We start from the raw sequence: 11,100 nt of genomic DNA on the forward strand, positions 1-11,100 counted from the left end.
CTTCTACTTCTTCTTTTAAAAGATTTTCTTAGTGTAGAGAGCTGCGTGGAGCCGCATCTAAAAGATGGCCCCTGCTTCCGCCTTCCGCGATCCCAAAAGCGAGCACTCTCAGTGGTAAACAACGCCTTATTTGGCTAAGGCCAGGATCACACGATGATTGTAAGCTGCTTGTGTATAAGTGGACCTATGGACAGTGCCCACGTGGCGATCCAGGATTGGCTGCCCAGGACTACTTACGGGCTGGGAGGGGCTTGCCCAGAGAGAGAAGTTATTGTAACAAGGTCCTGAGTAAACTGCTTGCAAGAAGAGCTTCGGTGTTGCGTGTTCCTTGCTGGCCAAGGCGGTCATGACAAGTGGTAGCCCATATGGGAAACTCTCCTCTCCTCTCCCCGGAGCCCAGAACTTGCAGCAGTCAGGGGGTGCACCGGTAAGTCTTTAAGGTAAGATTGGGGATCCACGACCAAAGCTGGTTATTTGCTCTCGCCTGTAAACAAAGGGATAGCGGGGAAGTAGAGCTGCGACTAGAGCGGACAAATCAAAAGTGAAAGTAGAGCTTCCTACAGCGGACAAGCTACAAGTCTGTAGAGCACATTCGGTTCGCTAGCCCGACGAATTGAAAGTAAAATTGCCGGATACTGTTGATGGATTACTACCTGCTTTCAGCAGCTTGGGTACTCTTGAATACAGTGTTCTGGTTCATCATTTTTACTTATTTTTGTAGGGAGTGTATTGAGGATTCTCAGTGATCAGACATGGGGAATTCTCCTCACCCAATTTTTCTGGCTTTGAACGAGATGCTTCATTCAAAAAATCTAAAACTTAAGAAAAGTATCTTAGGGAGGTTCCTGGAGGAATGTGATACCACTGCACCTTGGTTTGCAGTCTCCAGGAAGTTTACAACTCCGTCATGGGAAAAGCTAGGTAGAGACCTTGAGTTTGCTGCAGAACAGGGAATGCGTAAGGCTGGAGTAAGACCTATCTGGAAATTAGTGAAAAGCTGTCTCGAGGATCGAAAGTGCAGTGAAGCAGTAGAAAATGGCCAAGCAGCCTTAGAGATATTATAGGAGGAACGTTCAGAGAGGGCAGTGTCAGAAATGGCAGCCTCTAAAAAGGCAAAGTCTGATGTGGCATCTGATACAGATTCAGGTAGAGGGAAGAAGAAAAGGGCCCAGGAAAAGCAAAAGGGTCGATTATATCCTAGCCTGTCAGAATTGGAGGAATCAGACTCTTCTGTCTCTTTGAGCTCAGAGACAGGGCCAGACCCAGAGACACCAGACACAGAGACAGAAACAGATGAAGAAGATAGAGAAACCCTTAGGAAAACATTAAAAAGAATGAAAATCTCCAAGAAAAGGGGAAATGGAGGGAAAAATAAGACATCTAAAGGCGTGCGCAGGACTGTAATCCCTTCATCTCCGCCCCCGTAATCCGGCGGAGGGAGGGATTTCTTTCAATCCTAAGGTATGGAGAGAAGTCAGGGCAGAAATGATGATGGCCTCAGCATTTCCTGCATTTCAGGATCTGCAAGGCAATCGATTCCATGAGCCTTTGGATTTTAAGGTCATCAAGACATTGGCAGAATCTGTCCAGACTACAGCTGCCTTTACGGTGGCCCAAATGGAAACTCTAGATAGATACACCATGACTCCAGCTGATTGGATGAACCTAGCACGAGCATGTTTGTCCCCTGGCCAGTATCTAGATTGGAAAGCTCTTTTAATTGAATTGGCCAATGCTCAGGCTGCAATAAACCTAGCAGCTGGAGGGGCACAAGCAGTCTGGGACACAGACATGTTGCTTGGACAAGGCAGGTTTGCCAACCAGCAAACTGGATATCCTCCTCAAGTGTATGATCAGATTAATAACATTGCCACAAGAGCATGGAAGACTTTACCTAATAAAGGGGAGGTAATTGGTAATTTGACTAAAATCCTTCAGGAGCCTATGGAGCCTTTTTCTGATTCTGTGGCTAGGATGGTAGAAGCGGCAGGAAAGTTCTTTGGTGACCCGGACACCGCTATGCCGTTTGTCAAGCAGCTAGTGTGTGAACAATGTACCCAGGAGTGCAGAGCATCTATCACCCCATATAAAAATAGAGGATTCAAAGTCTGGATGAGAGCATGTAGAGAATTAGGAGGTCCATTAACCAATGCCGGACTGGCAGCTGCAGTACTTAGATTGAACAAAAATGGGAGCAATGCAGGAACTTGCTTTCAATATGGTAAGCCAGGCCACATTAAGCGCAACTGCCCTCAAGGAGGAAATGCTCGGCAGGGGAATATCCAGGGACCAGGAGTAGCCAGAATCCAAATCCAGGGATATGCCCCAAATGCAAGAAAGGAAAGCATTGGGCCAATGAGTGCAGATCCATCAAGGATATTAATGGATGATCCCTCAAACCTAATGCTAGGTCAAAAAATGGACAGTGGGGCCCTCAGCCTCAGGGCCCTCAAATATATGGGGCAATGGAGGAGCAGGTACAGGAAGGGAAATTGGAGCAATGGCCGACATTCAGACACCCACAGAACTGAGGAGAGCCACTGCGGGTTCAGCAGGATTGGACCTCTGTGCCACCACCAGGCTCATATTAACCCCTAGAATGGGAATTCAAATGATAGACTCTGACTTTCAAGGCTCTCTCCAACCAGGCACAATAGGGTTATTGATAGGCAGGTCATCTACTACTTTGAGAGGCCTACGGGTTTCTCCCAGAATAATTGATTCAGACTCTACAGGCATTGTTAAAATTATGGTGGAGTCACCCAAGGGTATTAGTGCCATATCTCCAGGGTATCGGATTGCACAGCCTGTTATCCTGCCCAGCTTGCATGATAGATTTCCAGCACGGAACAGAGAGAGAGGCAGTCAAGGATTTGGCTCCTCAGGAATGGATCTTACCTTCCTGTCTTTGAGTTTGGATCAGAGGCCTACCTTACAATGGACTATTAATGGCACCAAAATTACAGGGCTCCTAGACACTGGAGCAGACAAAAGTATTATAGCTAGCAAGGATTGGCCACGTGGGTGGCCTGTCCAGGCCTCTACGCATACCTTACAAGGACTGGGGTATGCAAAAGCCCCTAATGTTAGTGCAAGCTTGTTAACAGGGCAAGATGAAGGAGGACATTCTGGACAAATACAGCCATATGTCCTAGAGCTCCCAGTATCATTATAGGGAAGAGATATTATGAAATCTATGGGGTTTAATGAATATTCTGATAAGGCTCAAACTATTATGAAAAGCATGGGCTGCCATTCTGAGTTTGGCCTGGGAAAATTCTTGCAGGGACAAAAGGATCCTATAGAGGCAAAACCAAGAAAACCCAGACAAGGGTTGGGTTTTTCTTAGGGGCCGCTGAGGAAGGAATTCCCATTTCCTGAAAAACAGAAGAGCCAGTGTGGGTTCCTCAGTGGCCACTATCTTCCGAAAAGCTACAAGCAGCCCATCAGTTAGTGCAAGAACAGCTAGAGTAAGGGCATATAGAACCCTCCCTCTACCCTTGGAATACTCCTATTTTTGTTATAAAAAAGAAGTCTGGAAAATGGAGATTATTACATGATCTTTGTGCTATAAATGCACAGATGAAAATTATGGGGCCTGTTCAACATGGCCTCCCCTTGCTATCTGCATTACCAGAGAGTTGGCCCATTATAGTAGTAGACATAAAGGATTGTTTCTTTTCTATCCCTTTGAATAGCAAGGACAGTGAAAGGTTTGTCTTTACCTTGCCATCAGTCAACCATGAGGAACCTGATAAAAGATATCAATGGATTGTCCTACCTCAGGGTATGGCCAATAGTCCTAGTATGTGTCAGTTATTTGTAGCTGCTGCTTTGGAGCCCTTATGGGCTCGTTTTCCAACTGTAAAATGTCTCCATTATATGGATGATATTCTCCTGGCGACGAAAAAGGAGCAAACTTTGCATGAGGCACACAGTGTTTTGGTGGGGGTATTACAAAGGAAGGGCCTATGTATAGCTCCAGAAAAGGTTCGATAAGACAAGGTAGTAAATTATTTAGGGTCTAAAATAACATACAATCAAATTATACCACAAAAGGTAGAATTAAGAAAAGATCATTTACATACATTAAATGATTTTCAAAAATTATTGGGACATATAAATTGAATCAGGGGCAGTTTGGGCATGTCAAATTATGAGTTAAAACCATTGTATGATATTTTAGTTGGCGATGTAGCTCTAGATACTCCCAGACAATTAACCAGTGAAGCTTGACAAGCACTCTCTCTTGTAGAGGAAAAATTATCTAAAGCCTTTTTAAGACGGGTGCAGGCTGAAAAAGATATTGCTTTATGCATTTTACCCACTAATCTACAACCCATGGGTATTCTGTGGCAGGAAGGACCATTACTTTGAATTCATCCCAAGATTTCCCCCACGAAATCCATAGAATATTATCCTATTGCTGTCGCTTTGCTTGCTCAGCAAGGCATTCAGTCTTGCCTGCAGCATTTTGGAGTTGCACCATGTGTAATAGTCACCCCATATGATACTAATCAAGTTAATATTTTATGTGCCACTATTGATGATTGGGCTATTTTATGGTGCTCCTATTCTTGGCGCATCAATTGTCATTTTCCTAAGCATCCACTGTTAGCCTTTTTAAAAGAACATTCGGTAGTCTTTCCAAAAATCACTGCCTTATGGCCCATTCCAGGAGCCAGTGTTATATTTACAGATGGCTCTTAGACTGGCTGTGGTGCTTCCATGATGGATTCCACAGAACCTGTTAAATATCAGTTTTCTCCTGGAGCTCCTCAGCAAGTGGAGCTAGCAATCGTGGTTGAAGTGTCTAAATCCTGTCTATTTACATTTAATTTGATTTCAGATTCTTGTTATGTTGTTAACGCCTTAAAATACCTTGACCCATTAAATCTTCCAGCCCTGTACATAGGCTATTTACACAATTATAGCTGTTACTCTGGAAACGTAAGAATCCTTTCTTTGTACAGCACGTTCGTGCACCTACAGGTTTGCCAGGCCCTCTGGCTGCTGGCAAAGACAAGGTTGGTCAGTGTACCAGACCAGAATGGATGTTTCTTGCCCCTGCCCTGCAGAGGGCTCATGATTTTCATAAAGAGTTTCATGTTAACACCAAAACCCTACAACAAAAATTTGCCATTTCCCATGCTGATGCATGCAAGGTGGTTGTGGATTGTCCACAATGTGTCATACATCAGCACCTTCAAACTTTAGGGGTCAATCCGCATGGTTTACTCCCCCTTAAACTTTGGCAGATGGATGTTACCCATCTCTCTGAGTTGGCAAAGTAAAATAAGTACATGTCTCCGTGGATACGTGCTCCAGCATTATCCATGCCACACCCATGACTGGTGAAAAGGCAACCCAAGTGATTGCTCATTTTCTAGAAGCATGGGCTGCCTGGGGAAAACCCCAGCAACTGAAAAACAGACAATGGTCTCGCTTATACGGGACAAAAGTTCACCTCCTTCTGTCAACGCACCGGTGTTCAACTCATACATGGAGTACCTTATAATTCACAAGGCCAAGGCATTGTAGAGCGTGCTCATCGCTCCTTAAAGGAATTGCTTCAAAAACAAAAAGGGGGAATAGGTCATCAACAGACCCCCAAGAATAGACTTTCCTTGGCCTTGTTTACACTTAATTTTTAAAATTTGGTTAATACCAATCAGTCTGCAGTGGACAGACATTTTTGCCCATCCAGTCCTTTGAAAGGATTGATAAAATGGGAAAACACTATGACAGGGGTCTGGCATGGCCCTGATCCCGTGCTGGCATGGGCATGAGGCTCTGTTTGTGTTTTTCCACAGGATCATTTGGACCCTATTTGGGTACCAGAGTGTTTGGTGAGAAAAGTACAAGTGCAGAGAAATGACAAACAAGATGAAGCCTCAGACTGTGATCCTACTGATGGCGATGGTCCTGATGTCACCGTTGCTGATTCAGGCTAATGAAAAAATCTTGTGGGCCATAGCAAAAGCATGACCAATTCCTATACCTGTTCATTCTACGTCAAAAGTTTTACCTGTCTTTTTTTCCACTAGTTGTGAAATAGGCTTTCCCTGCATAAATTTAGACCCTAGCATAGCTATGCATAATGCAGCTTATGTTCCTCTTCAAGGAGCCTGATGTTTTTCTTTTGAAAATAATTCTAACCCATGTATATGGTTGAAAAAATGGCTCAGTGGGTAATTGGCTTGACCCGTTGACCAATAATCATGCTCCTCTCGCCATGCTCACAGAAGCACTAAAAACAATAAATACGGGTGCTTCTTCAGGAACAGGCAGTGGTAAAAACGGTGGTAATGCCACAAGTATTACTACCTTATTGATGTTGATGGAAGGGCTTAGGCCTTCAAGTTCACACTTTGGATTAGGGAATTCCACCACTCGACAAGTATTACCTTATTGTGCTCCTAATTTAGGGTACTCTCCTCATTGGACACTGTGTCAAAGCCCAGATCATAAGTCAAAGCAGATTGCACCAGGTTTTGAATTTATCCCTCCTTTAAGAAGATATTCCTTTAATCTTGCTAATTGGACTAATCAGAAAACTAATAAGAAAAATACTTGGCCCTGGTTTCAATGGATTTTTTCTAATGAAAGAGGGGCCTTTTCATCCCTAGAGCCTTTTGCTGCCCTTCGTAATTTGACTGTTCAGCTACTTAACATCTCTGCCAGCCGAGATATGAAGGGAATACTCTCATATGTTACTATAAATAAAATGTTGAACAATGTTACTATTTTCGCCAGTCCAGTGTGCTTAAAGGAACCCTTCTTCTTTTTTCTGACTAATATTACCAATGCCACAGGGGATGTGATCTATTGTAATACCTCTAAGGCGACTTGCCTCGCAAGTCAATGCTGGAATGGTACTTATAACACAGCTGTGGTGATGAGAGTTCCCTCATATGTTCCCATCCCAGTCAGAGTTGATACCGGTACCTTCCCAATCGCTCATTTGCTCAGAACAAAATGAGACTTTGAGATAACAGCAGCCCTCTTCTCCGCAATTGCTGTATCTGCTGCAGCTGCCATGACAGCTGCTGTTGCCATGGCTGCAACAACTCAGAATGCAGAGACAGTTAATGAAATTGTGGAAAGAACGGCCTCCACAGTGACCACTTTGAAATCCATCGATGGTCATCTAAAAGCTGACATTTTGACAGTAAACCAAAGAGTAGACCTCTTGCAAGAGCAAGTGGATGATTTAGTAATCTTAACCGGGGTAGGATGTATTCATTCCCTCTCCTCTTTATGCATCACTTCCAGATTGGCTGAGAATTTTACAAAGAACGGTAACCTGAGCCGGCAGCTGAGCGCATACCTCCAGGGAAACTGGAACAAGGAGTTCGAGAACCTGACGGACACCTTGATCAACCAGATTATTTCCCTGATTGCCACACGGAATTACATACTGCTAATGCTTTTCATATTATGCTGAACTCCACACCTTATGGAGTGGGCGGGAATAGGAGCCCTGACAGGGCTCATGGTGCTTGCCTCCCTGGTATGTTTGTGGTGCATTTGTATCATGAGGGCCTCACAGTGTTGCAATGCAGCAATGATTATTCAAGCCTTCACGGCTATTGAAGCAGTACAGTCCCCCCAAGCTTGGTTAACTACTTTAAAGATATATAAGCAAAGGATGCGAGGCTTGCGCACTGCACTTGAGGGTAATTACATCTATCTCAAGAGGAGCAAGTCTGATTGCATGTGGGTCGGTGCCTAACTCCCACCTCTGTTAAAAGGGCACCAAGCGGGTCTAGTGTTTTCTGGGTGGAGGACACCTGGATAAACAATAGTACATGCTTAATTTTTAACAGAGACCAGACCTCTACTCTTGCCTGTCGCTTTTAAAACAAAAAAGGGGGAACTGTAGAGAGCTGCATGGAGCCGCATCTAAAATATGGCTTCGACTCCCACCTTCCGAAAGCGAGCGCTCTCAGTGGTAAACAACACCTTATTTGGCTAAGGCCAGGATCATGCGATGATTGTACGCTGCTTGCGTATAAGAAGACCTATGGACAGTGCCCACGTGGCAATCCAGGATTGGCTGCCCAGGTCTACTTAAGGGCTGGGAGGGGCTTGCCCAGAGAGAGAAGTTATTGTAACAAGGTCCTGAGTAAACTGCTTGCAAGAAGAGCTTTGTTGTTGCGTCTTCCATGCTGGCTGAGGCGGTCGTGACATCTTAGTTACTGTTCTATTACTGTGATGAAACACTAAGACCAAGGTTACTTCTAAAATAAAGCATCCACTTGAGGGCTTGTTTACTCTTTTAAAACTTAGACCATAAATATCATAACAGTGAACATGGTAAGCAGGCACACATAATGTAGGAGAAGTATCTAAGGACTCAACCTAAAATTGCAGGAAGAGAGAAATTAGGCCATGTATGAGCTTTTAATACATCAAAGTCCATCCTTGGTGGGCACACTCTCTTCATTAAAGCCACATCCATTCAGAAAAGTCCAAATCTCCTAATCCTTCCCAAATATTTCCACCAAGAACCAAGTATTCAAATATATGAACCTATGGGGCCCTCTTATTCAAACAATTACAAAGATAATTCAATCTAAAAGTTATTATAAGGAATATAATAATAGTGGTGCCAGTTGTAGTAGGCAAGAGATAGTGGATTAGTTGCTTTCCAACAGTATTGTACTGAAGTCTTGTAAAAGGCGTGAAATTAGTTAATGATTGCCTCAGTCCTGCTACAGCAGGGTTCAGTTCCTATGTCCAGGAAGGGGTTGCTTTCTTTAAGGGGCCATTAATTTTTATTGACATTGATTCAGACATCACTGAATCAGAAAAGTTACAGTCTGGGATGGCAGCTGGTATTTCCAGATAAGAAACCTGAGAAACATCAGTTCCCAGATTTTAGGGGAATGTATTGGAGGAAAAAATGGAGTTTTCAGGGATGAACACATTTGTCCTAGGAGGGACTGACAAAGGGAAACTATAAACTTCCATGTGATTCATCAACATTATGAGCAAGAAGAGAGCATGCAGGCTGTATGGTCCCAGCAGTATTTTGCTGTCCTGTGGTCCACTGGTTTTTGTGAAGTAAAAGACAAGCTCTATTGGCTTTGCCTCATGAAGACCCATTGAACAAGTTTTCATATACTGATCTGAAACTAGTCCACACAGCTCCCAACAAATTATTTAAATCCTTATAAAATACTTCATCTCTGCTATGTGGATGAAAATAGTGTTCACTTTACAGTTGTAAGTAAAGAAAAGTAAACACAGAGATCCTAAGTCTCAATAATAAATTACCTGTTATAAATATTGCTTCCAGATATTAAGAGATGTCTTAGAGATGAGCAAAGAATATGTATACTTGAGTTGTTTATATAAGATTTATACAGAGTATAGTAATATGGTGTGGTGGCCCCTGTCCCACTGCCTGGCTAGTTTACACCAGATATAATTACACAGAAACTGCATTCTTTTAAACACTGCCTGGACCATTAGCTCTAGCCACTTATTGGCTAATTCTCACATCTTGATTAACCAATTTCTAATAATCTGTGTAGAACCACAAAGTGGTGGCTTACCGGGAAGATTCTAAGCTATATCCATCTTGGACCGGAGCTTCATGGTAACTGCCTGACTCTGCTTCTTTCTCCCAGCATCCTATTCTGTCTACTCTGCCTATCTAAGCTACTGTCCTATTAAAAGCCAAGGCAGCTTCTTTATTAACCAATGAAAGTAACACATAAACAGATGACCCTCCTACATCAACAAAGTCTCTTTAAATTCAAAGAAGTATACTGAGTTATAACTCAATGCTGTATGATTGATCAGAAAAATCAATTCAAGGTCTCTATCTGAAGAACTTAAATTTCTTAAAAACTTTAATTTTACTCAAGAAAATAGATGTATATATCAATGAATTTATGTCACTTTTTTGTGGGAGAGGGTTAACAACAAGATGTCTAAAATTATCAAAAATGAGAAAAGACAGATACAAAAAAGAAAGATACTTATTTAATAACAGAATAATGTACCTATAAATGATCAATTGTGAGTAAAATGTGTGATACTAATAAACACAACAATAACAGGACAGCATCATGAAGTCAAGTTCGACCAGTACTATAAAATAAGATCTTGTATCCAAAGCAATACAACAGCTAGTAAAACCAAGTACAACATTGTTCACAGACATAGACCCAGGCAGAATGCCCATGTGTACAAAACAGTAAGTAAGAAACAAAATGTTTTAAAAGGCAAGTCCTAAAACCTAACAGAAATAATATGTGCTTAAGCAATTCTTTAAAATAACTTTATGGACTTTGCTGCATGGGTTCTGTTTTAGTGGTTTCCTAGTTTTCTTGCTATATAAACATTCAGCAAAATTAATAAACTAGCTTGTTAGATTGTGAGGCAGTGCACCAATCTTCATTGATTACAATGACTCAGTGAATACAATGTATCTTCCATAGATACTCTTATTGATCACACTCAATTATAAACAAATGCATAGTCTCTCTTTTACTGTTCATGGACTGGGTCTTAGTTATGTTCAGTGGAGATGGAAAGCATGACTATGTGTATATAATAGATGAAATTCAAGCTAGAACCTCTATGGAGCTGCACTAATGAACAAGTATTTACATGGATGATTACAAATCATTCTAGTCATATTTGTGTGCCAGAACTAAAGCCAAGGATATGTACTTAGAAAAAGATCATAATATCATTAACTATTCTTTATAATTCAGTATCCCAATATTTTCAAAAGTAATAATATTTCACTCTTTTTAAACTTTCAAAAAATAAATGTATAGAAAGTTGGGGAGAAAAAGATATATCATATCAATCATCAGGTTTTGCTTAAAAAAATCAAATAACAATCAAAATCACTACTTAATAGTTAATCAAGTTGATCAATGAGAATCAAGTTACTATTAAGAATCACAACTATTACAAAGTTCCCAAATGTTTTGAAGCTTTTAAAAGACAAATTTTATCTTTGAATTCCAGTTTTTGAGACTTACTGAGAAGCCACCATTCCCAAGTTCAACTCTACCTCTTGGTAAGTGGTGATGTGGCCGAGTCAGCCAACAAGTCAACTGGGATACCTGAATA

General features: G+C 41.8%; 1 long non-coding RNA gene across 1 annotated transcript; it reads left to right on the forward strand.

Annotated features, from left to right (window-relative positions):
* Positions 1–267: 267 nt before the first annotated feature.
* LOC148118311 (uncharacterized) lies at positions 268–6,740 on the forward strand. Its single transcript, XR_015736202.1, has 2 exons — positions 268–427; positions 5,814–6,740. It is a non-coding gene; the product is annotated as an uncharacterized LOC148118311 (long non-coding RNA).
* The last annotated feature ends 4,360 nt before the right edge of the window (positions 6,741–11,100 follow it).

This window comes from Myodes glareolus, chromosome 23 (genome assembly GCF_982192425.1).
Source record: "Myodes glareolus chromosome 23, mMyoGla1.1, whole genome shotgun sequence".
NCBI classification, from domain to species: Eukaryota; Metazoa; Chordata; class Mammalia; order Rodentia; family Cricetidae; genus Myodes; species Myodes glareolus.